Below are 25,396 nucleotides of genomic sequence, written 5' to 3'. Positions count from 1 at the left end.
CAAAAGATTAAAAGTAAGTGCCACAGCTCAAAATTAATATGCTAATCTAGCAATGAATTACATTTAGAAAAAGTGTGCTGGCTGCTGGCCTTTCTGACCTAATTGGCTAATTAGACTCCAAAAACAGAGAAGTGAGGTGAAATGTCAGGGAAACTCCAGGCAACCCAGCTCTTGACCCTGCCAGCAGCTCTGTAATAAAGGCCTGGGGTCCTAAGCACAATGCCTTAGGAGTCAAAGGGGTATGTGGGAGTTCTTGCATATTCACTATAGAGTATTTATCTAGGCAAATGCTTCAATCTTCATTGTTTGAAGTTGTGACTTGCTTTTAGCCACATTCTTGTTTTTGGCTATATTCTTCATGTTCAACCATCAAAAACATTTCACCCATGCCAGAAACTGCCATATCAACACACTTTGTTTATAAAAGAACAAGACAAAACTAGCACCCACTCCCTTTGCTCAGGTTTTCCTTCCTGCTAACAGAATTCCTTCCCTCCCACAGATGGTTCTAATTGGCCATTTTACCTGCTTCAGTCTTACCACAGCTACAAATGCTAAAAAATCACAAACTTCTCTGACGTGCTTCCAAAAACTAGAGCAAAAGAGCCAAAAGACATTCTTCCATTCTCGCAATCCCTGTTCTGCAAAGCTACAGCCATTCTATGATCAGTGAAATGGCGGGCCAGGCCAACACTATGGACAGGGATGCCCACCACACCTGATTTCAGAATCAGACTTGCATAGAGGGACACCAGAGAGCACCAGCTCCCAGTGACCTGGTGAACACAAGACTCCTGGGCCAGGCCCCACTAGCTCCCACATTGCTGGCCTTCCCCAGCAAAGGATGTTGGGCTGCTTGTTAAAGACCACAGCACATATCTGGAGGTATGTCCAGTTCGGGCCCTTCTTATACAAAGTAAGACCAAGAAAATCCATTATTCTCAAGTGCTTTCCTCCTCCTCAAAACTTCAGGGGATCCTCAGCTGCTATCTGCCACACAGAATTTACACCCAGATTAACAAGACCGAAGAAATCCTTAAAGATGCCCTCGCTCTCACCTTCTTCTGTCTCCATTCCTTTTTGTGGTCTTTGATCATTCTCTCAGCACACAGGAAAAAGCGGGATTCCATTCCATACTAATTATTTGGAAATTAATTCCTGCATTTTAGAACCCAAGGATTAAAAATGAAAAGCAGGCAAGGCAGTGGTTCATGCCTGTAATCCCAGCACTTTGGGAGGCTAAGGTGGATGGACTGCTTGAGCCCAGGAGTTTGAGACCAGGCTGGGCAATACAGAGAGACCCCGTCTCTACAAAATATTTTTAAAAATCAGCTGAGTGTGGTGACGCATGCCTATAATCTCAGCTACTCAGGAGGCTGAAGTGGGAGGATCGCTTGAGCCTGGGAGGTTGAGGTTGCAGTGAGCCGTGATCTTGCCACTGCACTCCAGCCAGCGTGACACAGCAAGACCCTGTCGTCTCGAAAAAAAAAAAGAAAACAAAAATAATGATTTACATAAAGACTGGAAAGGAATTCTGCAGGGTATTTATGTGCTCACATTAGAAGCCAACTGAAGATACATGAGAAACGAAGATAAAGCATCTGAAGAATTAAGCTGTGGGCTGGTGGGATCTCCATCCACCTGAACTGTAGGAGTCAATCCATGCCTGAATGGCCCAACCTAGAAATTCAGGAGATCCCAGGGCTATTTGGAAGAAGAAAACACCTTCCACGCATCAGCAGATTAAGGCCACCACTGAAAAGTACCTTGGAGCTGCTACTCACCCTCCCCATCCAGTACTTAGAAATATATAAATTAGGCCAGGCACAGTGGCTCAAGCCTGTAATCCCAGCACTTTGGGAGGCCGAGACGGGCGGATCACGAGGTCAGGAGATCGAGACCATCCTGGCGAACACGGTGAAACCCCGTCTCTACTAAAAAATACAAAAAACTAGCCGGGCGAGGTGGCAGGCGCCTGTAGTCCCAGCTACTCGGGAGGCTGAGGCAGGAGAACGGCGTAAACCTGGGAGTCAGAGCTTATAGTGAGCTGAGATCCGGCCACTGCACTCCAGCCTGGGCGACAGAGCAAGACTCCGTCTCAAAAAAAATATATATATATATATACATATATATAAATTACAACAGCACCCTTTTGATAAGATGAAGATCTCCTGCATTTATCCCTTTTTAAATTTTCCTTTAAAGATACAGGGTCTCACTCTGTCACGTGGGCTGGAGTGCAGTGACACAATGATGGCTCACTGCAGCCTCACCTTCCCAGGCTCAAGTGATGCTCCCACCTCAGCCTCCCAAATAGCTGGGATTACAAGCATAGCACCACCACACTTTGCTAATTTTTTATCTTTTGTAGAGATGGGGCCTCACCATGTTGCCCAGGCTGGTCTCAAATTCCTGGGCTCAAGCAATTCTCCCACCTCAGCCTCCTAAAATGCTGGGATTACAGGCATAAGCCACCACATTCAGTCCAAATCATTATTTCAACTGGGAGCTAACTACTTAAAGGTCTTATTTTGTAAATAAAAGATTTATTTTATGTCTTGTTGTTGTGTATCTGTCCAGTAAATCTTACATCAAAAGTTCTGTGGTCTTAAGAATAGACTTGGGGCCAGGCCGGGTATGGTGGCTCATGCCTGTAATCCCAGCAATTTAGGAGGCTGAGGTGGGGCAGATCACAAGGTCAGGAGTTCAAGACTTGCCTGACCAATATGGTGAAACCCCATCTCTACTAAAAATACAAAAATTAGCTGGGCTAGGAGGCCCATGCCTGTAATCCCAGTTACTCAGGAGGCTGAGGCAGAATTGCTTGAACCCGGGAGGCAGAGATTGCAGGGAGCCGAGATCTCACCACTGCACTCCAGCCTGGGCGACAAAGTGAGACTCCATCTCAAAAAAAAAAAAAAAAGAAAGAATAGACTTGGGGCCAGGCACAGTGGCTCATACCTGTAATCCCAGCACTTTAGGAGTCCAAGGCGGGAGGACCACTTGAGGTCAGGAGTTTGAGACCAGCGTGGTCAACATGGCAAAATCCCATCTCTACTAAAACTACAAAAATAGCCGAGCATTGTGGCAGGTGCCTATAATCCCTGCTACTTGGAAGGCTGAAGCAGAATTGCTTGAACTCAGGAGGCAGAGGTTGCAGTGAGCTGAGAACACACCACTGCATTCCAACCTGTGCAAAAGAATGAGACTCTGTCCCAAAAAAAAAAAAAAGAAACAAAAAACAAACTTGGGTGGGAGCGGTGGCTCATACCTGTAATCCCAACGTTTCGGGTGGCTGAGGCAGGACGATCACTTAAGCCCAGGAGTTTGAGACCAGTCCCGGCAACATAGTGGGACCCCATCTCTATTAAAAACAGAAAAAAATGCCAGGTGCCGTCACTTACGCCTGTAATCCTTGACTTTGGGAAGCCGAGGCAGGGGTACCACCTGGGTCAAGAGTTCGAGACCAATCTGGCCAGATGGGTGAAACCCCGTCTCTACTAAAAAAAAATACAGAAATTAGCTGAGCATGATGGCAGGCACCTGTGATCTCAGGTACTCAGGAGGCTGAGGCAGGAGAATCGCTTGAGCCAGGGAGGTGGAGGTTGCAGTGAGCCGAGATCACGCCACTGCACTCCACCCTGGGCAACAGAATGAGATTCTGTCTCAAAAAAATAAATAAAAAATAAAAATAGAAAAAAATTAGCTGGCCATGGTGGTGTGTGCCAGTAGTCACAGCTACTCAGGAGGCTGAGGCAGGAGGATTGCTTGAGCCCAGGAGATCAAGGCTGTAGTGAGTTATGATCATGCCACTGTACACCAGCCTGGGCAACAGAGTGAGATCCTGTCTCTAAAAAAAGAGGAAAAAAAAAAGGCTGGGCACAGTGGCTCACACCTGTAATCCCAGCATTTTGGGAGGCTGAGGTGGGCAGATCACTTGAGGTCAGGAGTTTGAGACAAGGCTGACCAACAGAGAGAAACCCTGTCTCTACTAAAAGTACAAAAATTACCCAGGCATGGTGGTACACACTTGTAATCCCAGCTACTTAGGAAGCTGAAGCAGGAGAATCACTTGAACCTGGGAGAGCAAGACTGTCTCAAAAAAAAAAAAAAAGAAAGAAAGAAAGAAATGAGGCCGGGCGCGGTGGCTCAAGCCTGTAATCCTAGCACTTTGGGAGGCCGAGACGGGTGGATCACGAGGTCAGGAGATTGAGACCATCCTGGCTAACCCAGTGAAACCCCGTCTCTACTAAAAAATACAAAAAACTAGCCGGGCGAGGTGGCGGGCGCCTGTAGTCCCAGCTACTCGGGAGGCTGAGGCAGGAGAATGGCGTAAACCCAGGAGGCGGAGCTTGCAGTGAGCTGAGATCCGGCCACTGCACTCCAGCCTGGGCGGCAGAGTGAGACTCCGTCTCAAAAAAAAAAAAAAAAAGAAAGAAAGAAATGAACAGTGAGATGAATGTATTACACCACATTGAATAAGCTATTAATATGAATATAAATAACCAATTAATGAGTAAACACAGGAGATGAGAAAAGCTCTTCCTTACAGTAAGGTGACAACAAATGCAGAAGGACTAATGGACTCAGAAGCATCACTGGATGCTGAAGATAGAGGGTCAAAATTTGATGAGGAAAGCAACAGAATATTTACATAGTCTCAAGTGTTCCCCCCATAAATGACTTATTAATTACAAAGGAGAAAATATCAACTTTTCATGGAGAAAACTGCCAAGTGTCTCTTTAATCAGAGTTGATCATCAAAACAAACCTGCACCTTGTGCCTATTCATATGGCAATACCAAAGATGTACTGGGTCAACTGAGACAAAGTGAATATGGACTGTAGATTAGATAACAGTATTCGGCCAGACATGGTGGCTCATGCCTGTAACCCCAGCACTTTGGGAGGCCAAGGTGGGCAGATCACTTGAGCTCAGGAGTTTGAGACCAGCCTGGGCAACATGGCAAAACCCCGTCCATACAAAAATCAGCCAGGCATGGTGGTGTGAGTCCCAGCTACTCAAGAGGTGGAGGGAGGATGGCTTGAGCCTGAGAGGTGAAGGCTGCAGTGAGCTGAGACTGCACCACTGCATTCCAGCCTGGGCGACAGAACCAGACCTTGTCTCAAAAAATAAAATAAATAAAATAAAATAAAAATAACAGAACAGTATTCTACTAGTCTTAAATTTCCTGATATTGATAGCTATACTGTGGTTATGTAAGATAATATTCTCATCCTTAGGAAATACACAGTTAAGAATTTAGGAGAGCTGGGCACGGTGGCTCACGCCTGTAACCCCAGCACTTTGGGAGGCCAAGACAGGCAGATCACATGAGGTCAGGAGTTAGAGACCAGCCTGGCCAACATGGTGAAACCTATCTCTACGAAAAATACAAAAATTAGGTGTGGTAGTGTGTGCCTGTAGTCCCAGCTACTCAGGAAGACTGTGGCAGGAAAATCGCTTGAACCTGGGAGGTGGAGGCTGCAGTGAGCCAAGATCGTGCCACTGCACTCCAACCTGGACAACAGAGTGAGACTCCATCTCAAAAAATAAAAAAAAGAAAGAATTTAGGAGTAGGCCAGGTGTTGTGGCTCACGTCTGTAATCCCAGCACTTTGGGAGGCTGAGGCGGGCAGATAGCTTGAGCTGAGGAGTTTGAGACCAGCCTGGGCAACAGGCTGGTCTCAAACCCCGTCTCTACAAAAAAATACAAAAGTAGGCCAGCATGGTAACCTCACCTGTAGTCTCAGCTACTCCGGAGGGAGGCTAAGATAGGAAGATCACTCAAGCCTGGGAGGCGGAGGTGGCAATAAGCCGAAATCTCATCACTGCACTCCAGCCTAGGCGACAGAGCAAGACTTTATCTCAAAAAAAAAAAAAAAAAAAAAACGTAGGAGTAGAGACACGATCTCTGTCAATTACTCATAGATGGTTCAGAAAAAAAGATATAGATAGAAAAGAGAATGACAGAGCAAACATAGCAAAATGTAAACAAATGGTGACTCTAGAGTATTTGGGAGTTTCTTGAATTATTCTTGCAATTTTTCTGTAAATTTAAAGTTACATAAAAAAAAATTTTTTTTTTTGAGACGGAGTCTCGCTCTTTCACCCAGGCTGGAGGGCAGTGGCGCGATCTCGGCTCACTGCAAGCTCCACCTCCCAGGTTCACATTATTCTCCTGCCTCAGCCTCCCGAATAGCTGGGACTACAAGCGCCCACCACCAAGTCCGGCTAATTTTTTTTATATTTTTAGTAGAGACAGGGTTTCACCGTGTTAGCCAGGATTGTCTCTATCTCCTGACCTCGTGATCCGCCCGCCTCGGCCTCCCAAAGTGTTGAGATTACAGGCGTGAGCCACGGCGCCCAAGATTTTTAGAAGTTACTAAAATAGCCGGCCACGGTGGTAAGAGAGAAATACGGGTCATGGTCCAAGTCCCCTCTCAGGACGTCCGTGCCAAAGCAGGTCTATGTACTGACAATTGTGAAGCAAAGTCAGCAGGTAAGCTGTTATCTGTGATAACTATATAACCCTCGCCCCACCCCACCCCACTTACCTCAAACCCCAGCGCTTTGTCCAGTAGGAATCTGGATTTCAGGCACTAATCCCCCAGACAGCATGATTCAAAACACATACCCCACCAGGTCCCAAGCCCTCCCAAGTTTACGAAGGGAAGTGAGGATATTTCAAAAGCATTTTCCTCTAGAAACATTACAAACACAAAATATACAAAAAAAGGATTTTGTTAAAAGTGACTTGGGTTATAATGGAAGAAAATGTCATACTAGGGCCCAAAATTACTACATTGAGCTATATTTACTTAATATTAAAAATAGATTCTATCTTCCCTTCCCAGGAACCTTCCCTCCTAAAGAAAAAAAAAACCAAATCAGACCATTACCAAGTTCAGAGGTCCCAGAGCTAAGGGCAAAATGCAGGCAGGCTGCATCCAGTGTTTTCCAGTATCCGATTCCCTACTATTGGTTCCCACTATCTCACAATGATGTCATCAGCTGTCTGGTCCTCCCCTTTGACTTAATGCAATAAAAGTAATTCACGGGCCAGGCACGGTGGCTCACACCTGTAATCCCAGAACTATGGGAGACAGAGTTGGGCGGATCACTTGAGGTTGGGAGTTCGAGACCAGCCCAAACAACATGGAGAAACCCCTTCTCAAATGAAAATACAAAATTAGCCAGGCGTGGTGGCACATGCCTGTAATCCCAGCTATTCGGGAGGCTGAGGCAGGAGAATCGCCTGAACCCGGGAGGCGGAGGTTGACGTGAGCCAAGATCACGCCATTGCACTCCACCCTGGGCAACAAGAGCAAAACTGCGTCTCCAAGAAAAAAAAAAGGCCAGGCGTGGTGACTCACGCCTGTAATCCCAATACTTCAGGAGGCCGAGGCGGGCGGATCACCTGCCAACGAAACCCTGTCTCTACTAAAAATACAAAAATTAGTGGAGTGTGGCGGCATGCGTCTGTAATCCCAGCTACTCGGGAGGCTGAGGCAGAAGAATCGCTTGAACCCAGGAGGTGGAGGTTGCAGTTAGCCAAGATCACGCCACTGCACTCGAGCCTGGACAACAAGAGTGAAACTCTGTCTCAAAAAAAAAAAAAAAAAAAGTAATTCACATGGAGGTAAAATAAATTCTAACACCACACTAGGACATAAGTGAAAAGCAGGTCTCCTTCCCAGGTCCTCAGGTGAGCAGACTGACTTTCCTGAGTAGGTCTCCACAAATGACACACTGAATGTGTATCTATCTCTAAACACATAAACAAGCACATCTCTTTTTTTTTTTTTTTTTTTTTTTTTTTGAGGCGGACTCTCGCTCTGTCGCCCAGGCTGGAGTGCAGTGGCCAGATCTCAGCTCACTCCAAGCTCCGCCTCCCGGGTTCACGCCATTCTCCTGCCTCAGCCTCCCGAGTAGCTGGGACTACAGGCGCCCGCCACCTCGCCCGGCTAGTTTTTTGTGTATTTTTAGTAGAGACGGGGTTTCACAGTGTTAGCCAGGATGGTCTCGATCTCCTGACCTCGTGATCCGCCCGTCTCGGCCTCCCAAAGTGCTGGGATTACAGGCTTGAGCCACCGCGCCCGGCCAACAAGCACATCTCTTTTTATTTCATTCTTAACGTTCAAATGAAACCAAATTCTTCAAAACTGTTCCTTTTTGTTGCCGGGCGCAGTGGCCCACACCTGGCGGGCGGATCACAAGGTCAGGAGTTCGAGGCCAGCCCGGCCAACATGATGAAACACTGTCTCTATTAAAAATACAAAAAATTAGGCCAGGCGCGGTGGCTCAAGCCTGTAATCCCAGCACTTTGGGAGGCCGAGACGAGCGGATCACGAGGTCAGGAGATCGAGACCATCCTGGCTAACACGGTGAAACCTCGTCTCTACTAAAAATACAAAAAAACTAGCCGGGCGAGGTGGCAGGCGCCTGTAGTCCCAGCTACTCGGGAGGCTGAGGCAGGAGAATGGCGTAAATCCGGGAGGCGGAGCTTGCAGTGAGCTGAGATCCGGCCACTGCACTCCAGCCCGGGCGACAGAGTGAGACTCCGCCTCAAAAAAAAAAAAAAATACAAAAAATTAGACGGTCATGGTGGTGCACGCCTGTAATCCCAACTACTCAGGTGGCTGAGGCAGGAGAATCGCTTGTTGGGGAAGCAAAGGTTTCAGTGAGCCACGACGGCGCCACTGCACTCCAGCATGGGCGACAGAACAAGACTCCGTATCAAAAATAAATAACTGTTCCTTTTTCTAATTTAGTAGAACTGAGAGACCTTAGCCCCAGTGGGTAGATCCATCTCCTCATTCACCCCTATTGTGTGTGGTACATGTAAATGTCTAAGTATCCTGCATATCTGCTCTCCAGGGTGTTCTCACACTCATCCTTGCATTCTTCTAAGAACATATCTAAGGATACAATCCTAGATGTGGAATTGCTGGGTCAAAGGATACGTACATTGGAATTGTTAGATTTGGCAAAACTGTCCTTCAATTTACACCCTCACCTAAAGGATACAAACGACTTTTCCCTTATTTTCACTAACATTTAAGTATTGTCGAACTATTTCTTTTTTTTTTTTTTTTTTTTTCGAACTATTTCATTAATAACATAAGACGGAAGAGGAAGGAGGTGGGGCAGTTTGAAATAACATGAGACAGCAATTTGCCCTGCCTTTATTGATTTGATTAATGGGCATGGTGGGCAACAGATGTCATAAATTCAATCTGGGAGTAATGGTACTTAATAGCCAGTATAATACAGGAGGATGAGCATCTAGACAACTAATGAATCAAAACATGATGCTATGTTTTTCTAGTAAAACTTGAGTACCTCAGGAAAATTGCTATCAAGAATTTATGGGGCTGGCCAGGCGCAGTGGGTCACATCTGTAATCCCAGCACTTTGGGAGGCCAAGGTGGGCAGATCAAGAGGTGAGGAGATCAAGACCATCCTGGCTAACATGGTGAAACCCTGACTCTACTAAAAATACAAAAAATTAGCCGCGCCGGGCGCGGTGGCTCAAGCCTGTAATCCCAGCACTTTGGGAGGCCGAGACGGGCGGATCACGAGGTCAGGAGATCGAGACCATCCTGGCTAAAACGGTGAAACCCCGTCTCTACTAAAGAATACAAAAAACTAGCCGGGCGAGGTGGCGGGCGCCTGTAGTCCCAGCTACTTGGAGGCTGAGGCAGGAGAATGGCGTGAACCCGGGAGGCAGAGCTTGCAGTGAGCTGAGATCCGGCCACTGCACTCCAGCCTGGGCAACAGAGCGAGACTCCGTCTCAAAAAAAAAAAAAAAAATTAGCCGTGTATGGTGGCAGGAGCCTGTAGTCCCAGCTACTCAGGAGGCTGAGGCAGGAGAATTGCATGAACCCGGGAGGCGGAGGTTGCAGTGAGCCGAGATTATGCCACTGCACTCCAGCCTGGGTGACAGACTGAGACTCCATCTCAAAAAAAAAAAAAAAAAAAAAATGTATAGGGCTAATTACTCCAAATAATAACACATACGTAGTACTGTTGTTGCTTCCATGTGGTTTCCTCCCAGGTATCTCTCTGGACCAAGGCAACTCCTGGGCCAACCCCAGAAGAACTCAGGGCTCAGGGTAGTGAGAACACAGATCCAAGTGCTGAGCACACTAAGGGCAGGAGAGGGAAGCTAGGGAGTAATTTTGTGTTCCCAAGTCTAACCTTTATACTGTAGTTTCACTGTTCTGGAAAACATTAACCTTTTCTAAATTTATATTGCCAAATCTAAGTTTGTTACTTGTCCTACTACTGAAGGCAGGGTCTGGGAAGAATGCAGAAGCCCAGCTGTTCTATAGGTTGCACCCTCCAGGGCCTTGGTGTACTGGGGGTAGAACCGTCTGTCCTAGGCCTGTGCAGCCATCTGGGATAGACAGTCATGTACCTAGGCAGAGAGGAAGAACCCCATCTCTACAAAAAATACAAAATTCTCAATAATTAAAACATCAGGCCAGGCACGGTGGCTCACACCTGTAAATCCCAGCACTTTGGGAGGCCAAGGCAGGTGGATGGCTTGAGCAATCCAGGAGTTCGAGACCAGTCTGAGCAACACAGAGAAACCCCATTATTACTAAAAATACAAAAATTAGCCGGGCGTGGTGGCATGTGCCTGTAATCCCAGCTAATGGTTAAGCTGAGACAGGAGAATCACTTGAACCCAGGAGGCAGAGGATCCAGTGAGCCAAGAGCCAAGATCATACCACTGCACTCCAGCCTGGGTAAGAGTGAGACTGAATCTCCAAAAAAAATATATATATATGTGTGTGTGTGTGTGTGGTGTGCGCGCGTGTGTGTATATATATATATCAAATACTATATATCTAACAGTTCACTCTTAGATATATACCCAGAAGACACTGTCAAGAATATTCATATCCAGCTGAGCACAGTGGCTCACGCCTATAAACCCAACACTTTGGGAGGCTGAGGTGGGCAGATCACCTGAGGTCAGGAGTTCGAGACCAGCCTGGCCAACAGGGTGAAACCGTCTCTACTAAAAATATAAAAATTAGCCAGGCATGGTGATGCACACCTGTAATCCCAGCTACCTGGGAGGCTGAGTTAGGAGAATCACTTGAACCCAGGAGGTGGATGTTGCAGTGAGCCGAGATCGTCCCACTACACTCCACAGTGAGACTCTATCTCAAAAAAAAAAGAAAAAAAAATACAGTGGTATAAATCTCCCTTGCAGAACATTCATCCCTCCCCTCACCACCCTGGCTTCTGCTGGCAGTCTGACACCCACCCACTCCTACAGGCGGTTCCAGAGCAGTGCCTCCCTAGGCCTCTCCCAGAACACAGCCCATGCCTCCCTGACTCTGGAATTCCTTACATTCTCTTCCTAAAGGACAACCCTCAGAAAGCTTGAATTTAAAACAAGAAAATAGACTGGGCATGGTGGTTCACACCTGTAATCCCACCACTTTGGAAGGCTGAGGCGAGAGGATCACTTGAGGCTAGGAGTTTGAGACTAGCCTGGGCAACATAACAAGACCCTGTCTCTTAAATAGGCTAGCATGGTGGCACATGCCTGTAGTTCCAGCTTTGCAGAAGGCTGAGGCAGGAGGATTGCTTAAGCCCAGGAATAAGCCATGATCATGCCACTGCACTCCAGCCTGGGGGACAACAGTGAGACTTTGTCTCAAAAAAAGAAAAAGAAAACAAAACCTGGTCTACCACCTGAGGTCTAAGCAACCTAAGTGGACATAAAGATGAAAAAATCTGAATTTGGCTTCAAAATTATTTAAGTATTTACAAAAATGAAGTTAAATGTGAAATAACAGCAAAACGAACAAAAATACTGCAGGCACATGTTAAGTGTCCTAGTACTAGGGAAAGGCTTGATAAATTCTGGTATACTACATGACACTTTCTCTTGGGGCAACTTCCACCTCAAAGACTCAGGCCAGGGTTTCAGGGTTGTTACAACAAAGATAAAGGTCAGACACGACCATGGCGTTTTGTCTCCAAAAGGTTGCAGTGAGCCGAGATCGCACCACTGCACTCCAGCCTGGGCGACAGAACAAGACTCCGTTCTCACAGCGCCAGCCAATCACGCAGTGGCTCTGTCTCTCAGGTGAGCACCGAGTTACCCTCACAAAAGACACAGGCTTGGGCTGCCTACCAAATTTCAGGGTAAGCTGGAGTAGGGTCTGCACACAAGAAAGACAAGACAAGCTGATAAGTTCCTGGGCATGGAGTCTGAGACCACCCTGCAATTAATCAACATTCTGCCCCTCCAAGTGCTCAAAACTTCAGCCACCTGCCAGCATAGCAGTAGCACTAGCAGTGAACACACCTCCTATCCTGGAAGGCAAGTCTCTCTACCCAGAGCTTGAGACCAGCAGGTGAGGCCATGACCACAGCCCACAGAGCCTTCCATATTCACTCCAGCCCACCCGGCTTGATAACGTAGATACGAAAAAGACTCAATTCCAGCTGCGCTAACTTCTCAATTTCTGGGCTATGCCCTACAGGGAGAAACAAGGAACTCCTTTAAAATAGCATTCAAACACAGAAAAAGTTTTGTTTTTTTTTTTTGAGACGGAGTCTGGCTCTGTCGCCCAGGCTGGAGTGCGGTGGCCGGATCTCAGCTCACTGCAAGCTCCGCCTCCCAGGTTTAGGCCATTCTCCTGCCTCCGCCTCCCAAGTAGCTGGGACTACAGGCGCCCGCCTCATCGCCCGGCTAGTTTTTTGTATTCTTTAGTAGAGACGGGGTTTCACCGTATCAGCCAGGGTGGTCTCGATCTCCTGACCTTGTGATCCGCCCGTCTCGGCCTCCCAAAGTGCTAGGATTACAGGCTTGAGCCACCGCGCCCGGCCACAGAAAAAGTTTTTAAACCAAAAAATCATAGGACAGAGTTTGAGGCAACCATTTAAAAATCAGGAGTAGGGGCCGGGCGCGGTGGCTCAAGCCTGTAATCCCAGCACTTTGGGAGGCCGAGACGGGCGGATCACGAGGTCAGGAGATCGAGACCATCCTGGCTAACACAGTGAAACCCCGTCTCTACTAAAAATACAAAAAACTAGCCGGGCGAGATGGCGGGCGCCTGTAGTCCCAGCTACTTGGGAGGCTGAGGCAGGAGAATGGCGTGAACCCGGGAGGCGGAGCTTGCAGTGAGCTGAGATCTGGTCACTGCACTCCAGCCCGGGCGACAGAGCGAGACTCCGCCTCAAAAAAAAAAAAAAAAAAAAAAATCAGGAGTAGGGCTGGGTACGGTGGCTCAGCCTGTAATCCCAGCTCTTTGAGAGGCTGAGGCAGGCAGATCACTTGAGGTCAGGAGATCGAGACCAGCCTGGCCAACATGGCGAAACTCTGTCGCTACTAAAAATTTAAAAATTAGCTGGACGTGGTGGCGGGTGCCTATAATTCCAGTTACTCGAGAGGCTGAGGCAGAAGAATGGCATGCACCCAGGAGGCAGAGCTTGCAGTGAGCCGAGATCGTGCCACTGCACTCCAGCCTGGGCAACAGCGCAAGACTTCTTCTCAAAAAAAAAAAAAAAATTAGCCGGGCGTGGTGGTGGGTGCCTGTAGTCCCAGCTACTCCCCAGGCTGAGGCAGGAGAATTGCCTGAATCTGGGAGGCGGAGGTTGCAGTGAGCAGAGATTGCGCCATTGCACTCCAGGCTGGGTGACAAGAGCAAGACTCCATCTCAAAAAAAAAAAAGCAGCAATGGCTTCCTGAGTTCCCAGCCCCTTGGCACCCAGTGACCACAGCAAACTGGACACAGAGACCACAGTAAGCCTGACACTGAGGCAGAGGACTGTGCCTTTGGGCACAGCCCACAATGGGTCCCATTCTCCCTGGAAGCCCATAGCAGGATGGAAGCGGGGAGGCCAGGACATTCCTCCACCCCCTCACACAGATGTAAAGGGCACAGGCAGCTCAGGGCAGCAGAGCCCTCCATAGGAAGAAAGCATACGGAGCCATTTTCATCTCCAGCTATTAGAATCAAAAGGAGACCCTCTCCTCCAAAATAACAGAGGTACCATATGATTAAATCAAGTAATCAGATGACCTACATAGGAGATCCCTCTCTAGTCAGCAACGTCCAACTAGAAGGGAAAAAGACTCAGGACTCTGAAGAGACGGGGGACCCGAGAGGACCTGTCAGGTTAGGACTGGCACTATGAGCAGAAGAACCAACGTCTCCTGCTAAGATTTCCTCCCTACATGAAAGAAGCTGGTCACTTTCTAAATTACTTTTAAAACTGGAAAAAGTACATCCTCAGACTTACAATGTTTTAGGACTATACTGCTGACCCTTCTGACAAAATATTATTCTATTTTCTAGGTAAGCAGATGCAACAGCTGGTAGCACAAACCCAAAGCAGGAGAGAGTGAGACAGGAATCCTACTCTTATCTATTTGTGACTTTAATGAATTCTATTTTTAGGTCTTTAATAAAGAGCCTCTCTTCTAGTCTCTTCCTACCAAATTTCTCCACTCAGGCGATTCAATCATTCCAACACTGCTCAAAAGTCTAAAAATATAAGACATTTCTGGGCTGGGCGTGGTGGCTCATACCTATAATTCCAACACTTTGGGAGGCTGAGGCAGGAGGATCCAGCCTGGGCAACATAGCCAAGACCTCATTGCTACAAAAAAATTAAAAAATGGCCGGGTGCGGTGGCTCAAGCCTGTAATCCCAGCACTTTGGGAGGCCGAGACGGGCGGATCACGAGGTCAGGAGATCAAGACCACCCTGGCTAACACGGTGAAACCCCGTCTCTACTAAAAAAAATACAGAAAACTAGCCGGGCGAGGTGGCGGGCGCCTGTAGTCCCAGCTACTCGGGAGGCTGAGGCAGGAGAATGGTGTAAACCCGGGAGGCGGAGCTTGCAGTGAGCTGAGATCCGGCCACTGCACTCCAGCCTGGGCGACAGAGCGAAACTCCGTCTCAACAAAAAAAAAAAAAAATTAAAAAATTAGCTGGGCATAGTGGCACATGCTAGTAGTCCCAGCTACTCAGGAGACTGAAGTGGGAGGATTGCTTGACCCCAGGAGGTCAAGACTGCAGTGAGCTATGATTATGCCACCACACTCCAACCTAGGCAACAGGGCAAGACCCTGCCTCTCAAAAAACAAAGAAAACACAATTTCTTCAATCATAACTCACATAAGAGGTAGAACTTCCTCATTTTCTCTAAGACTTAGAATCCACCCCCTGCTCAAGGGCTACTCATCAGACTGGTCTCCAATATAAAAAAATCCTAGAAGGCAAAGTATCCTTGACCTCCCCAGAGGTCAGGGCAGATTGGACATAAAGATGACCTACAGGCCGGGTGCAGTGTGGCTCACACCTGTAATCCCAGCACTTTAGAAGGCCAAGGAGGGCAGAATACCTGAGGTCAGGAGTTCGAGACCAGCCTGACCAACATGAAGAAATCCCATCTCTACTAAAAATATAAAAATTAGCCAGGTGTGGTGGCGCATGGTGTTATCGTTCCAGTTACTTGGGAGGCCGTGGCAGGAAAATCACTTGAACCCAGGAGGGGAAGGTTACAGTGAGCTGAGATCACGCTATTGCACTCCAGCCTGGGCAACAAGACTGAAACTCTGTCTCAAAAAAAAAAAAAAAAAGATGACCCACCAGCCCAAGCAGGAGTGTTTACAGGACATTTACAGTAATCAGATGCATGTTTTATGTAAACATTCCATAGTAAAATTAGGGCCCAGAAAATGGATGGTACCCAGGTTCTGCTTAATAGCCAAATAAAAAGGAAATCTTATTTGGAATTCCATTATTGACTACATCATTTTTCTTGGCAAAAGCTGGCTAGAGAATCAATCCACCCCTGGAGAACAAATGAGCTAATCAACAGAGGTGTTTATGACAACCAAGGCAGAACTGGTTCACTTCTGCCATAGACAGCCTTGGGAATCTTTTTTTTTTTTTTTTTTTTTTGAGACGGAGTCTGGCTCTGTCGCCCAGGCTGGAGTGCAGTGGCCGCATCTCAGCTCACTGCAAGCTCCGCCTCCCGGGTTTAGGCCATTCTCCTGCCTCAGCCTCCCAAGTAGCTGGGACTACAGGGGCCCGCCACCTCGCCCGGCTAGTTTTTTGTATTTTTTAGTAGAGACAGGGTTTCACCGGGTTAGCCAGGATGGTCTCGATCTCCTGACCTCGTGATCCGCCCGTCTCGGCCTCCCAAAGTGCTGGGATTACAGGCTTGAGCCACCGCGCCCGGCCAGCCTTGGGAATCTTAAGTAAATTTCCCATCAACCTCTAGGATGCCTGCGGGGAAATGTTCCCAGAACAGTGAAGAGGCTAAACAGAGATACCTGCAAAATCAAAAGAATTTAATTCCAATTCCACTACTCTGTTTTAATAAATTTACAAACTCTTCCCTTGGTATCCATGAGGCATTGGTTCCAGGATACCAAAATCCACAGATGTTCAAGTCCCTTATATAAAATGGTATAATATTTGCAAATAATGTACGAACATCTAATGTAAATGGTATGAAAATAGTTGTTATAACATTTAGGAAATGATGACAAGGAAAAAAGTTTATTCATGTTTCACACGGATGCAGCCATCCTTTTTTCCCAAATATTTTCAATCCACAATTGGATGAATCCACAGATGTGGAACCCACAGATACAGAAAACTGTGTACCGATTAGGAGAAAGAACTCTGTAAGAGGTGCTTGTTTGTAGATTCTCATACTTAATATACAAAAACAACATCCACAGAAATTAAGACTAAATGCCAAAACAGGGAACCAAGCTGGGCACTGGCTACTGTTTCCCTGAATACGACATATCCTTCCAAGTGCTTCATTCATCCTTGAGCTCCCCACAACTGGCACACTCCCCTATACTTAGGGTATCCTAGGGCCGTGACTGCTTCAGCAAGAATGAATCTGTGGCTGCTCACGCCCCCAAGGGCAGGGAACACTGAGACTAGGTCTCTACGTGGCTATAAATATCGTAAATCCATGCAAGTCACAGAAAAAGGACTATAGAAAACGTGCACAATACTTAAAAATAAAAATCATTACAAATCTGCCTTGACATTGATAAATGTGCTTCTACAAAATAGTAAATCACAAGTCACTTCTTATGATACTAAAACCTCTTGGCCGGGCGCGGTGGCTCAAGCCTGTAATCCCAGCACTTTGGGAGGCCGAGACGGGCGGATCACGAGGTCAGGAGATCGAGATCATCCTGGCTAACACGGTGAAACCCCGTCCCTACTAAAAAAAATACAAAAACTAGCCGGGCGAGGTGGCAGGCGCCTGTAGTCCCAGCTACTCGGGAGGTTGAGGCAGGAGAACGGCGTGAACCCGGGAGGCGGAGCTTGCAGTGAGCTGAGATCCGGCCACTGCACTCCAGCCTGGGCGACAGAGCCAGACTCCGTCTCAAAAAAAATAAAAAAAATAAAAATAAAAATAAAACCTCTTTTACAAAACTTTATGCAGAGATGTTAATTGCAACATTATCTATTACAACCAAAGAAAGAAATAACCTCCTTCCTGTAGGAGATAGCTAAAACAAATAATAACAAAAAAAGAACCAAACTGTCTAAGAACTAGGGACAGATTAACCATTAGAAATGTTGGCCAGGCGCGGTGGCTCAAGCCTGTAATCCCAGCACTTTGGGAGGCCAAGACGGGCGGATCACGAGGTCAGGAGATCGAGACCATCCTGGCTAACACGGTGAAACCCCGTCTCTACTAAAAAATACAAAAAACTAGCCGGGCGAGGTGGCGGGCGCCTGTAGTCCCAGCTACTCGGGAGGCTGAGGCAGGAGAATGGCGTGAACCCGGGAGGCGGAGCTTGCAGTGAGCTGAGATCTGGCCACTGCACTCCAGCCCGGGTGACAGAGCGAGACTCCGTCTCAAAAAAAAAAGAAATGTTATATTCGCTGGGCACGGTGGCTCACGCCTGTAACCCAAGCACTTTGGGAGGCCAAGGCGGACAGACCACAAGGTCAGGAGATTGAGACCATCCTGGCTTACACGGTGAAACCCCATCTCTACTAAACATACGAAAAATTAGCCTGACGTGGTGGTGGGCGCCTGTAGTCCTAGCTACTCAGGAGGCTGAGGCAAGAGAAGAGCATGAACCCAGGAGGTGGAGCTTGCAGTGAGCCGAGATCACGCGACTGTACTCTGGCCTGGGCGACAGAGCGAGACTCCGTCTCAAAAAAAAAAAAAAGAAAAAAATGTTATATTCAGGGCTGGGCGTGGTGGCTCACGCTTGTAATCTCAGCACTTTGGGAGGCTGAGGTGGGCAGATCACTTGAAGTCGGGAGTTCGAGACCAGCCTGACTAACATGGAGAAACCCCATCTCTACTAAAAATACAAAATTAGCCAGGTGTGGTGGCACACGCCTGTAATCCCAGCTACTCGGGAGGCTGAGGCAGGAGAATCACTTGAACCCAGGAGGCAGAGGTTGCAGTGAGCTGAGATTGCACCATTGCACTCCAGCCTGGGCAACAAGAGCAAAACTCCATCTCAAAAAAAAAAAAAAAAAGAAATGTTATATTCAGGCCAGCACGGGGGCTCACACCTGTAATCCCAGCACTTTGGGAGACCAAGACGGGTGGGATCACCTGAGTTCAGGAGTTCGAGGCCAGCCTGGCCAACATGGTGAAACCCAGTCTCTACTGAACATAAAAAAATTAGCTGGGGCCGGGCGCGGTGGCTCAAGCCTGTAATCCCAGCACTTTGGGAGGCCGAGGCGGGCGGATCACGAGGTCAGGAGATCGAGACCATCCTGGCTAACACGGTGAAACCCCGTCTCTACTAAAAAATACAAAAAACTAGCCGGGCGAGGTGGCGGGCGCCTGTAGTCCCAGCTACTCGGGAGGCTGAGGCAGGAGAATGGCGTGAACCCGGGAGGCGGAGCTTGCAGTGAGCTGAGATGCGGCCACTGCACTCCAGCCTGGGTGACAGAGCGAGACTCCGTCTAAAAAAAAAAAAAAAAAAAAAAAAAATTAGCTGGGTGTGGTGGCACGCGCTTGTAGTTCCAGCTACTCAGGAGGCTGAGATAGGAGAATCACTTGAATCCAGGAGGTGAAGGTTGCAGTGAGCAGAGATCAAGCTACTGCACTCCAGTCTGGGCAAGAGAGAGACTCTGTCTCAAAAAAAAAAAAAAAAAAAAAAAATCTATACTCAACTTGGTAAAAACATTGCCAAGGGCCATCTTTGGAGGAGACCAGGAATCGGGGGAATCACAAATGCCTCTGGAAAGGCAAACCACAGGCTAAGGGGATAGATGGAAGGAAGGTTTCTTTCCCTCCTTTGTATAATCCTTTTGAACTTTTAATTAACTTTGTACTATGTGTTGTATTCCCTATTTACAGAAAAAATAAAATGGGATGGGGGCTGGGCGCAGTGCCTCACACCTGTAATCTCAGCACTTTGGGAGGCCAAGGTGGGAGGATCAAGAGGTCAGGAGATCAGCCTGGCTAACATAGTAAAACCCCATCTCTACTGAAAACACAAAAACTTAGCTCAGCGTGGTGGCGGGCACCTGTAATCCCAGCTACTCAAACAGGCTGATGCAGGAGAATCGCTTGAACCCAGGAGGCAGAGGTCGCAATGAGCTGAGATTACGCCATTGCACTCCAGCCTAGGCAACAGTGTGAGATTCCATTTCAAAAAAAAAAAAGGGAAGGGGAACAAGGGATTTTTCCTTTTTCTTTTTTTTTTTCTTTTTGAGCCAGGGTCTCACTTTGTCACCGATGCTGGAGTGCAGTGGCATGATTTGCTGTGACGAAAGCTCACTGTAGCCTCAAACTCCTAGGCTAAGGCCCAGTGGCTCACATCTGTAATCCAGCAGTTTGAGGCTGAGGTAGGTTGATCGCTTAAGCTCAGCAGTTCCAAATCAGCCTGGGCAACATGGCAAAATCCTGTCTCTACAAAAAATTTTTAAAAATAATAAAAATAAAAATAAAAACTCTTGGGCTCAAAAGATCCCCCCACCTCAGCTTCCCAAGTAGCTAGGACTACAGGCGCGTGCCACCACACTCAACTAATTTTAATTTTATTTTTTGTAGAGACAGGGTCTCTCTTTGTTGCCCAAGTTGGTCTCAAACTCCTGACTTCAAGTAATCCTCCCACCTTGGCCTCCCAAAGTGCTGGAATTATAGGCATGAGATCGGCCTCCTTTTCTTTTTTCTTTCCACCTTTTTTTTTTTTTTTTTTTGAGACAGAGTCTCACTCCATCGCCCAGGATGGAGTGCAGCAGCACGATCTTGGCTCACTGCAACCTCTGCCTCCCAGATTCAAGATTCAAGCAATTCTCCTGCCTCAGCCTCCCAAGTAGCTGGGATTACAGGTGCACACTACCACACCTGGCTACTTTTTGTATTTTTAGTAGAGACAGGGTTTTACCATGTTGGCCAGGCTGGTCTCGAACTCCTGACCTCAAATGATGTACCCACCTCGGCCTCCCGAAGTGCTGGGAGTACAGGTGTGAGCCACTACGCTCAGCCCTTTTCTTTCCACTTTTTTTTTGAGATGGTGTTTCACTCTTGTTGCCCAGGCTGTAGTGGGATGGTGGGATCTCGGCTCACTGCAACCTCCACCTCCCATGTTCAAGAGGCTCTCCTTTCTCAGCCTCCCAAGTAGCTGAGATTACAGGTACCTGTCACCACGCCCAGCTAATTTTTGTATTTTTAGTAGAGACAGGGTTTCACCGTGTTGGCCAGGCTGGTCTAAAACTCCTGACCTCAGTTGATCCGTGCACATCTGCCTCCCAAAGTGCTGGGATTATAGGCATGAGCCACCGCACCCGGCCTCTTTCCACTTTTATCTTCCACACTACTTAAATATATGTATTATCCAATAGAGCGTTTCCACCGCTATTAATGTTTTAAAATTATAAGTCAGGTGCGGTGGCTCATGTCTATTAATCCCAGCACTTTGAGAGGCTGAGGTGGGAGGATCGTTTGAGCCCAGAGGTTTGAGATCAGCCTGGACAATAAAGTGAGATCCCATCTCCACAAAAAGTTAAAAAAATTAGCCAGGCATGGTGACACGCCCCTGTAGTCCCAGCTACTTGAGAGGCCAAGGTGGGAGGATAGCTTGAGCCTAGGAAGTCGAGGTCTGCAGTGAGCTGTAATCATGCCACTGCACTCCAGCATGGGTGACAGACAGAGATCCTGTCTCAAAAACAAATAAATAAGCTGGACACAGTGTCTCATGCCTGTAATCCCAGCACTTTGGGAGGCCAAGGCGGGCGGATCACCTGAGGTCAGCAGTTCAAAACCAGCCTGACCAACATGGAGAGACCCCATCTCTACTAAAAATACAAAATTAGCTGGGTGTGATGGCGCATGCCTGTAATCCCAGCTACTTGGGAGGCTGAGGCAGGAGAATTGCTTGAACCCAGGAGGCAGAGGATGCAGTGAGACAAGATCACGCCACTGCACTCCAGCCTGGGCAACAGAGCGAGACTCTTTCTCAAAAAAACAAATAAATATAAATAAATATAATTCCGTGGTTATCATTTTGGCCAGTATGTGATTATCCCTCAACTTTCTTTTGCAGAAATGTCTCTTTTCAAGTACCTTACCTCACCTTCTAGTGCTAGGCTGCTTTAAAAGCCTTATCTTCCTGGAGAGCAGAGGCCCTGCAGGAAAAGGAGGAAACAATATTGGTGAATGCCCACAACTGAAATAGAATTATACCACACCGACCAACTCCAGAGGAAGTGGGGAATGTCACTGAGTCTCCTGCCCACACCACCAATTAGTCACCCTTCTTTGTCAAAGGTCACAGTAACAAAATGAAACATTTTCTATACAGTCAATCCAGAACCAAAAATTATAAATAATAAAATTAATTTCAGTGTATTTTAGACAGCGTTTTTTTTTTTTAAACGATTAGCTCAAAAAGGTATAACTGAGAAGCAAAACCTCAACACTGCAAAACCTCAAACTTGGCTCACTGCAACCTCCACTTGCTGGGTTCAGGCAATTTTCTTGCCTCAGCCTACCAAGTAGCTGGGATTACAGGTGCGCGCCACCACGCCCAGCTAATTTTTGTATTTTTTAGTAGAGAAGGGGTTTCACCATGTTGGACAGGTTGGTCTCGAACTCCTGACCTCAGGTGATCCAACCGGCTCCGCCTCCCAAAGTGCTGGGATTACAGGTGTGAGCCACTGCACCCGGCCCAAAACCTCAACACCATTAAATGTATCTCATGACAAGCAAGATAAAGACATTTGGTTATAAAAGTAATTTTTTAAATATGCAGCTGATTGTTCCCAGTAGAATCCTGCTTTTAAAACATAAATATAAATTAAGTCAACATACTGCTAAAGTATGTTCAGATTTAATCACTTCAACAGAGAACACAGACCAGCTTCACCAACTTTGACACCCTCGGTTTATGATCTCATCCACCTTTCTACCCTAGATCCTGTGTAAAACTAAGAAAATTCTCAGCTATGGCTAGGCGCAGTGGCTCACACCTGTAATCCCAGCACTTTGGGAGGCCGAGGTGGGCAGATCATGAGGTCAGGAGATCAAGACCATCCTAACATGGTGAAACCCCATCTCTACTAAATACACACACACACACACACACACACAAAATTAGCCAGGCATGGTGGTGGGCGCCTGTAGTCCCAGCTATTCAGGAGCCTGAAGCAGGAGAATGGTATGAACCGGGAGGCAGAGCTTGCAGTGAGCCGAGATTGCACCACTGCACTCCAGCCTGGGTGACTGAGCGAGACTCTGTCTCAAAAAAAAAAAAAAAGGAGAAAAAAAGAAAATGCTTAGCTATCAAACCTAAAAAATTGGAAGATAGAGAACCCTATTCATTAAGGCTAAATTAAGCCTTCTGGCTGGTGTAATTTTGTAAGCTACTCTAAATTCCTAGATATAGAAATTGCTGGCTGGGTGCGGTGGCTCACGCCTGTAATCCCAACACTTTGGGAGGCCGAGGCAGGCAGATCACAAAGTCAGGAGTTCAAGACCAGCCTGACCAACATGGTAAAACTCCGTCTCTACTAAAAATACAAAAATTAGCTGGGCGTGGTGGCACATGTCTGTAATCCTAGCTACTTGGGAGGCTGAAGCAGGAGAATCGCTTGAACCCGGGAGGTGGAGGTTGCAGTGAGCCAAGATCGTGCCACTGTACTCCAGCCTGGGCGAAAGAGTGAGACTCCATCTCAAAAAAAAAAAAAAAAAGTAGCTGGCTGGGCAAGGTGGCTCACGCCTGTAATCCCAGCACTTTGGAAGGCCGAGGTAGGCGGATCACCTGAGGTTGGAAGTTTGAGACCAGCTTGACCAACATGGAGAAAGAAACCCTGTCTCTACTAAAAATACAAAATTAGCCAGGCGTGGTGATGCATGTCTGTAATCCCAGCTACTCGGGAGGCTGAGGCAGGAGAATCGCTTGAACGTGGGAGGCAGAGGTTGCGGTGAACCAGTATCGCACCATTGCACGCCAATCTGGGCAACAAGAGCGAAACTCCATCCTAAAAAAAAAAAGAGGCCGGGCGCGGTGGCTCAAGCCTGTAATCCCAGCACTTTGGGAGGCCGAGACGGGCGGATCACGAGGTCAGGAGATCGAGACCATCCTGGCTAATACGGTGAAACCCTGTCTCCACTTAAAAATACAAAACACTAGCCGGGCGACGAGGCGGGCGCCTGTAGTCCCAGCTACTCGGGAGGCTGAGGCAGGAGAATGGCGTGAACCCGGGAGGCGGAGCTTGCAGTGAGCTGAGATCCGGCCACTGCACTCCAGCCTGGGTGGCAGAGCAAGACTCTGTCCCAAAAAAAAAAAAGAAAAGCCAGACGCCGTGGCTCACACCTTTAATACCGGCACTTTGGGAGGCCGAGGTGGGCAGATCACAAGGTCAGGAGATTGAGACCATCTTGGTTAACACGGTGAACCCCCGCCTGTACTAAAAATATAAAAAAATTAGGCGTTGTGGCGGGCGCCTGTAGTCCCAGCTACTCGGGAGGTTGAGGCAGGAAAATGGCGTGAACCCAGGAGGCGGAGCTTACAGTGAGCTGAGATGGCGCCACTGCACTCCATCCAGCCTGGGCGACGGAGTGAGATTCTCCGTCTCGGAAAAAAAAAACAAATTAAATAAATAAATAAATAAAAAGGCCCGGCACGGTGGCTCACACTTGTAATCACAGCACTTTCGGAGGCTGAGGAAGGTAGATCACTTGAGCTCAGAAGTTCAACCCCATCTCTACAAAAAATACAAAAATTAGGGCGGGGAGCAATGGCTCATGCCTGTAATCCTAGCATTTTGGGAGGCCGAGGAGAGTGGATCACCTGAGGTCAAGAGTTTGAAACCAGCCTGGCCAACATGGCGAAACCCCCTCTCTACTAAAAATACAAAAATTAGTCAGGCATGGTGGTATATGTCTGTAATCCCAGCTACTTGGGAGGCTGAGGCAGGAGAATCACTTGAATCCAGGGGGCAGAGGTTGCAGTGAGCTGAGATCACACCACTGTACTCCAGCCTGGGCGACAGAGCAAGACTCCATATCAAAAAAGAAAAAAGAAAAAAAGAAAGAAAAGAAATCAAGTACGCTCTCATCTGCCTCCACAAGGATGAACACACATTGACTCTCATGGGTTAAGATGCCTGCTATGCCCAAGAGGAAATGCAATACCCCAGGTTCAAGTAGGAGATAAAATTGGGTTTTTTTAAATTTTTATTTCTTGAGACCGAGTTTCGCTCTCGTCACTCAGGCTTTCGGCTCACTGCAACCTCCGCCTGCCGGGTTCAAGCGATTCTCCTGTCTCAGCCTCCCAAGTAGCTGCGATTACAGGAGTCCGCCACCATGCCTGGCTAATTTTTATATTTTTTAGTAGAGATGGGGTTTCACCATGTTGGCCAGGCTGGTCCCGAATGCCTTACCTCAGGTAATCCACCTGCCTCGGACTCCCAAAGTGCTGGGATTACAGGCATGAGCCACCACGCCCGGCCTGGAGATAAAGTTTTTTGTTTTGTTTTTTTTTTTTTGAGACAAGGAGTCTCGCTCTGTCACCCAGGCCGGAGTGCAGCGGCGCAATCTCAGCTCGCTGCAAGTTCCGCCTCCCAGGTTCACGCCACTCTCAGCCTCAGCCTCCCGAGTAGCTGGGACTACAGGCGCCCACCATCACACCCGGCTAATTTTTTGTATTTTTAGTAGAGACGGGGTTTCACTGTGTCAGCCAGGATAGTCTCCTGACCTTGTGATCCGCCCACCTCGGCCTCCCAGAGTGCTGGGATTACAGGCGTGAGCCACCGCACCCAGCGATAAAGTTTTTTGTGTGTTTTTTTTTTTTTTTTTTTTTTTTGAGGCAGAGTCTTGCTCTGTCGCCCAGGCTGGAGTGCAGTGGCCAGATCTCAGCTCACTGCAAGCTCCGCCTCCTGGGTTTACCCCATTC

General features: G+C 47.7%; 1 protein-coding gene across 6 annotated transcripts in view; it reads right to left on the bottom strand.

Moving 5' to 3' along the window:
• The window catches only part of DAG1 (dystroglycan 1), a 78,196-nt gene that overhangs the window by 50,219 nt on the left and 2,581 nt on the right, over positions 1-25,396 (bottom strand). Inside the window, exon 2 of one of the 6 annotated variants that reach the window (XM_033207417.1) lies at positions 21,570-21,626. The exons of 3 other annotated variants lie outside the window; for them this stretch is intronic. The gene's annotated coding sequence lies outside the window, so the exon portion shown is untranslated. Of the gene's footprint in view, positions 1-1,058; positions 1,159-21,569; positions 21,627-25,396 lie in introns of those variants that run through there. 2 more of the 6 variants (XM_033207421.1, XM_033207428.1) reach the window with 2 other exon arrangements.

Source organism: Trachypithecus francoisi, unplaced genomic scaffold (assembly GCF_009764315.1).
Source record: "Trachypithecus francoisi isolate TF-2019V2 unplaced genomic scaffold, Tfra_2.0 Lachesis_group0, whole genome shotgun sequence".
Lineage (NCBI taxonomy): Eukaryota > Metazoa > Chordata > Mammalia > Primates > Cercopithecidae > Trachypithecus > Trachypithecus francoisi.
Note: the sequence above shows the minus strand (reverse complement) of the source record. Positions and strands in the feature narration are given on the sequence as shown.